This window comes from Dendrobates tinctorius, unplaced genomic scaffold, assembly GCF_039654945.1.
Source record: "Dendrobates tinctorius isolate UK_male_01 unplaced genomic scaffold, ASM3965494v1 ptg000166l, whole genome shotgun sequence".
Taxonomy (NCBI): domain Eukaryota; kingdom Metazoa; phylum Chordata; class Amphibia; order Anura; family Dendrobatidae; genus Dendrobates; species Dendrobates tinctorius.
The window spans coordinates 6228544-6234543 of record NW_027361833.1 but is presented as its reverse complement, the minus strand read 5'-3'; the positions used below and the strand labels follow the sequence as shown (position 1 = coordinate 6234543).

The 6000-nt window shown below is 46.2% G+C and overlaps 1 long non-coding RNA gene across 1 annotated transcript in view; it reads right to left on the bottom strand.

Annotated features, from left to right (window-relative positions):
* Positions 1–721: 721 nt before the first annotated feature.
* Positions 722–6000, bottom strand: part of LOC141053651 (uncharacterized) — a 46314-nt gene continuing 41035 nt past the window's right edge. Inside the window, exon 2 of the long non-coding RNA XR_012221248.1 lies at positions 722–1168. This is a non-coding gene — a long non-coding RNA (uncharacterized lncRNA). The remainder of the gene's footprint in view (positions 1169–6000) is intronic.

Sequence of the window (6000 nt, the reverse complement as noted above, 5' to 3'; positions counted from 1 at the left end):
AAGGTAAACAGTGGGTAACTAAGCGTCTAGTTACCCACATCCTCGCTGGTCCTGATCTCTGGTGAGTGCCTGTTTGACAGCTCACCAGCGATCATGTAGCGACACACCAGCGATCCTGACCAGGTCATATCGTTGTCGGCATCGCTGTTGCATTGCTATGTGTAACGGGACCCTAATGTTCACATGAGCTATCACATCAATCCCTCCTGCCCCCTGTAGCTACCTCCACCCCCTGTACTGAGGAGGCGTTAATGGAAAACCACTGCACTGGCCCATTCAGAAGCAGTAACTGCAGTGTGAATGTTGCCTGAGTGGGACAGTGCATTCGTTCCCCAATAAAGCCCCTTCATTACAGAGGGTGGTAAGTGACTACGGGGGGAGGGTGTTGTGATGGTTGATGTTCACATGAGTCAGGCAACTGTTAGAACTTCTTAGGAGAGAGGAAGAGAAGTGTTAGATTCACTGACTGATCGGAGGCGGTTCTCTGCAGTTATTAGAGGTAGTGAATAGGCAGGAGACAGGACTGGTGACAGCTGGAGATCTGGCCAGTAGTGCTGATGGATGGAAAGACCACCAGGATGGAGCAGCTGAAGATGGAGGGCTGCACCTGCCTATATTATACACACCTATGCAGTGTTTATACACACAAAGATAACCACAGTACACTATATATATATGTGTGTGTGTGTATATACATTACAGACCAAAAGTTGGGACACACCCCATTCAAAGAGTTTTCTTTATTTTCATGACTATGAAAATTGTTGATTCACTCTGAAGGCATCAAAACTATGAATTAACACATGTGGAATTATATAATTAACAAAAAAGTGTGAAACAACTGAAAATATGTCCTATATTTAGGCTCTTCAAAGTAGCCACCTTTTGCTTTGATTACTGCTTTGCACACTCTTGGCATTCTCTTGATGAGCTTCAAGAGGTAGTCACCGGAAATGGTCTTAGAACAGTCTTGAAAGAGTTCCCAGAGATGCTTAGCACTTGTTGGCCCTTTTGCCTTCACTCTGCGGTCCAGCTCACCCCAAACCATCTCGATTGGGTTCAGGTCTGGTGACTGTAGAGGCCAGGTCATCTGGCGTAGCATACCATCACTCTCCTTCTTGGTCAAATAGCCCTTACACAGCCTGGAGGTGTGTTTGGGGTCATTGTCCTGTTGAAAAATAAATGATGGTCCAACTAAATGCAAATCGGATGGAATAGCATGCCGCTGGAAGATGCTGTGGTAGCCATGCTGGTTCAGTATGCCTTCACTTTTGAATAAATCCCCAACAGTGTCACCAGCAAAGCACCCCCACACCATCACATCTCCTCCTCCATGATTCATGGTGGGAACCAGGCATGTAGAGTCCATCCGTTCACCTTTTCTGCGTCCCACAAAGACACGGTCGTTGGAACCAAAGATCTCAAATTTGGACTCATCAGACCAAAGCACAGATTTCCACTGGTCTAACGTCCATTCCGTGTGTTCTTTAGCCCAAACAAGTCTCTTCTGCTTGTTGCCTGTCCTTAGCAGTGGTTTCCTAGCAGTTATTTTACCATGAAGGCCTGCTGCACAAAGTCTCCTCTTAACAGTTGTTGTAGAGATGTGTCTGCTGCTAGAACTCTGTGTGGCATTGACCTGGTCTCTAATCTGAGCTGCTGTTAACCTGCAATTTCTGAGGTTGGTGACTCGGATGAACTTATCCTCCGCAGCAGAGGTGACTCTTGGTCTTCCTTTCCTGGGGCGGTCCTCATGTGAGCCAGTTTCTTTGTAGCGCTTGATGATTTTTGCCACTGCACTTGGGGACACTTAAAAAGTTTTCCCAATTTTTCGGACTGACTGACCTTCATTTTTTAAAGTAATGATGGTCACTCATTTTTCTTTACTTAGAATTTGTATTATGGCAAGAAAAAAGCAGCTAACAGTCTATTCAGTAGGACTATCAGCTGTGAATCCACCAGACTTCTGCACAACACAACTGAGGGTCCCAACCCCATTTGTAAGGCAAGAAATCCCACTTATTAAACCTGACAGGGCACACCCGTGAAGTGAAAACCTTTTCCGGTGACTACCTCTTGAAGCTCATCAAGAGAATGCCAAGAGTGTGCAAAGCAGTAATCAAAGCAAAAAGGTGGCTACTTTGAAGAACCTAGAATATAAGACATATTTTCAGTTGTTTCACACTTTTTTGTTAATTATATAATTCCACATGTGTTAATTCAGTTTTGATGCCTTCAGAGTGAATCTACAATTTTCATAGTCATGAAAATAAAGAAAACTCTTTGAATGAGGTGTGTCCACACTTTTGGTCTGTACTGTGTATATATCTAACTAGCTGAAGAGCCCGGCGCTGCCCGGGCATAGTAACTGTGGTTAATTATAGCAAATTATAATTAGCCTCCATCCCATAATCCCATGCCCATATACCCATCATACATAGCCACGATCCCATAGGCCCGTGCCCATATACCCATCATACATATCCTCCATCCCATAGTCGAGTGCTCATATACCCATCACACATCCTCCATCCCATAGTTCCATGCCCATATACCCATCATACATATTCGCCATCCCATAGTCGAGTGCCCATATACCCATCACACATATCCTCCATCCCATAGTCCCGTTCCCATATACCCATCATACATATCCACCATCCCATAGTCCTGTGCCCATATCCATATCCGCCATCCCATAGTCCCGTGCCCATATACCCGTCATACATATCCTCCATCCCATAGTCCAGTGCCCATATACCCATCACACATCCTCCACCCCATAGCCCACCATTATGACATCATAGTGAGCGGTGGGGCTTGCAACCTATGATGACATCAGCGTCGCCATGGCAACCATTATGACATCATAATGAGGGGCGGGGCTTGAAACACACACTTTTTCCCCATTATGTAGATAGGGGCAAAATTGTTTGGTGAATTGGAACGCGCTTGGTTAAAATTTCGCCTCACAACATAGCCTAGGACACTCTCGGGGTCCAGACATGTGACTGTGCCAAATTTTGTGGCTGTAGCTGCGACGGTGCGGATGCCAATCCAGGACATACACACACATACATACACACACTTGAGCTTTATGTATCTAACTAGCTGAAGAACCCGGCGCTGCCCGGGCATAGTAACTAACTGTGGTAAGTTATAGAAAATTATAATTATCCTCCATCCCATAGTCCCGTGCCCATATACCCATCATACATATCCTTGATCCCATAGGCCCGTGCCCATATACCCATCATACATATCCTCCATCCCATAGTCGAGTGCCCATATACCCATCACACATCCTCAATCCCATAGTTCCATGCCCATATACCCATCATACATATTCTCCATCCCATTGTCCCATGCCCATATACCGATCATACATATTCTCCATCCCATAGTCCCATGCCCATATACCCATCATACATATTCGCCATCCCATAGTCGAGTGCCCATATACCCATCACACATCCTTCATCTCATAGTCCCATGCCCATATACCCATCATACATATCCTCCATCCCATAGTCCCGTGCCCATATACCCATCATACATATCCGCTATCTCATAGTCCCACGCCCATATACCGTCATACATATCCTCCATCCTATAGTCCAGTGCCCATATACCCATCACACATCCTCCATCTCATAGTCCTGTGCCCATATACATATCCGCCATCCCATAGTCCCGTGCCCATACACCCGTCAAACATATCCTCCATCCCATAGTCCAGTGCCCATATACCCATCACACATCCCCCATCTCATAGTCCCGTTCCCATATACCCGTCATACATATCCTCCATCCCATAGTCCGGTGCCCATATACTCATCACACATCCTCCATCTCATAGTCAACCATTATTACATCATAATGAGCGGCGGCAGGGCTTGCAACCTATGATGACATCAACGTCGCCATGGCAACCATTGTGACATCATAATGAGGGGCGGGGCTTGATACGCGCACAATTTCCCCAGTATGCAAATAGGGGCATTATGACATCACAAAGAGGGGCGGGGCTTGACGCGCACACACTTTTCCCCCATTATGTAGATAGGGGCAAAATTGTTTGGTGAATTGGAACGTGCGGGGTTAAAATTTCACCTCACAACATAGCTTAGGACGCTCTCGGGGTCCAGACGTGTGACTGTGCCAAATTTTGTGGCTGTAGCTGCGACAGTGCGGATGCCTATCCCGGACATACAAACATACATACATACACACTTTGAGCTTTATATATCTAACTAGCTGAAGAGCCCGGCGCTGCCCGGGCATAGTAACTAACTGTGGCTAGTTATAACAAATTCTAATTATCCTCCATCCCATAGTCCCGTGCCCATATACCCATCATACATATCCACGATCCCATAGGCCCGTGCCCATATACCCATCATACATATCCTCCATCCCATAGTCCATTGCAAGCCCCGCCGTCGATCATTATGATGTCATAATGGTTGACTATGGGATGGAGGATATGTATGACGAGTATATGGGCACGGGACTATGGGATGGCGGACATGTATATGGGCACGGGACTATGGGATGGAGGATATGTATGATGGGTATATGGGCATGGGACTAGGAGATGAAGGATGTTTGATGGGTATATGGGCACTCGACTATGGGATGGCGAATATGTATGATGGGTATATGGGCATGGGACTATGGGATGGAGGATGTGTGATGGGTATATGGGCACAGGACTATGGGATGGAGGATATGTATGATGGGTATATGGGCATGGGACTAGGAGATGAAGGATGTGTGATGGGTATATGGGCACTCGACTATGGAATGGTGAATATGTATGATGGGTATATGGGCATGGGACTATGGGATGGAGGATGTGTGATGGGTATATGGGCATGGGACTATGGGATGGAGAATATGTATGATGGTGTATGGGCACTCGACTATGGGATGGAGGATATGTATGATGGGTATATGGGCACGGGCCTATGGGATGGAGGATGTGTGATGGGTATATGGGCACGGGCCTATGGGATGGAGGATATGAATGATGGGTATATGGGCACGGGACTATGGGATGGAGAATATGTATGATGGGTATATGGGCATGGGACTATGAGATGAAGGATGTGTGATGGGTATATGGGCACTCGACTATGGGATGGCGAATATGTATGATGGGTATATGGGCATGGGACTATGGGATGGAGAATATGTATGATGGGTATATGGGCACGGGCCTATGGGATGGAGGATGTGTGATGGGTATATGGGCACGGGCCTATGGGATGGAGGATATGTATGATGGGTATATGGGCACGGGCCTGTGGGATGGAGGATATGTATGATGGTATATGGGCACGGGACTATGGGATGGCGGATATGTATATGGGCACGGGACTATGGGATGGAGGATGTGTGATGGGTATGTGGGCACTGGACATTGGGATGGAGGATATGTATGACGGGTATATGGGCACGGGACTATGAGATGGCGGATATGTATGATGGGTATATGGGCATGGGACTATGGAATGGAGAATATGTATGATGGGTATATGGGCATGGGACTATAGGATGGAGAATATGTATGATGGGTATATGGGCACGGGACTTGGATGGGACGGAGGAAAACTATGCCCGGGCAGCGCCGGGCTCTTCAGCTAGTATATATATATATACACACAGTGCCTTGCAAAGTATTCGGCCCCCTAGAACTTTTCAACCTTTTCCCACATATCATGCTTCAAATATAAAGATACCAAGTGTTAATTTTTGGTGAAGAATCAACAAGTGGGACACAATTGTGAAGTTGAAAGAAATTTATTGGTTGTTTTAAATTTTTGTGGAAATAAAAAAAGTGGGGCGTGCAATATTATTCAGCCCCTTTAACTTAATACTTTGTTGCGCCACCTTTTGCTGCGATTACAGCTGCAAGTCACTTGGGGTATGTCTCTATCAGTTTTATACATCGAGAGACTGAAATTCTTGCCCATTCTTCCTTGGCAAACAGCTCGAGCT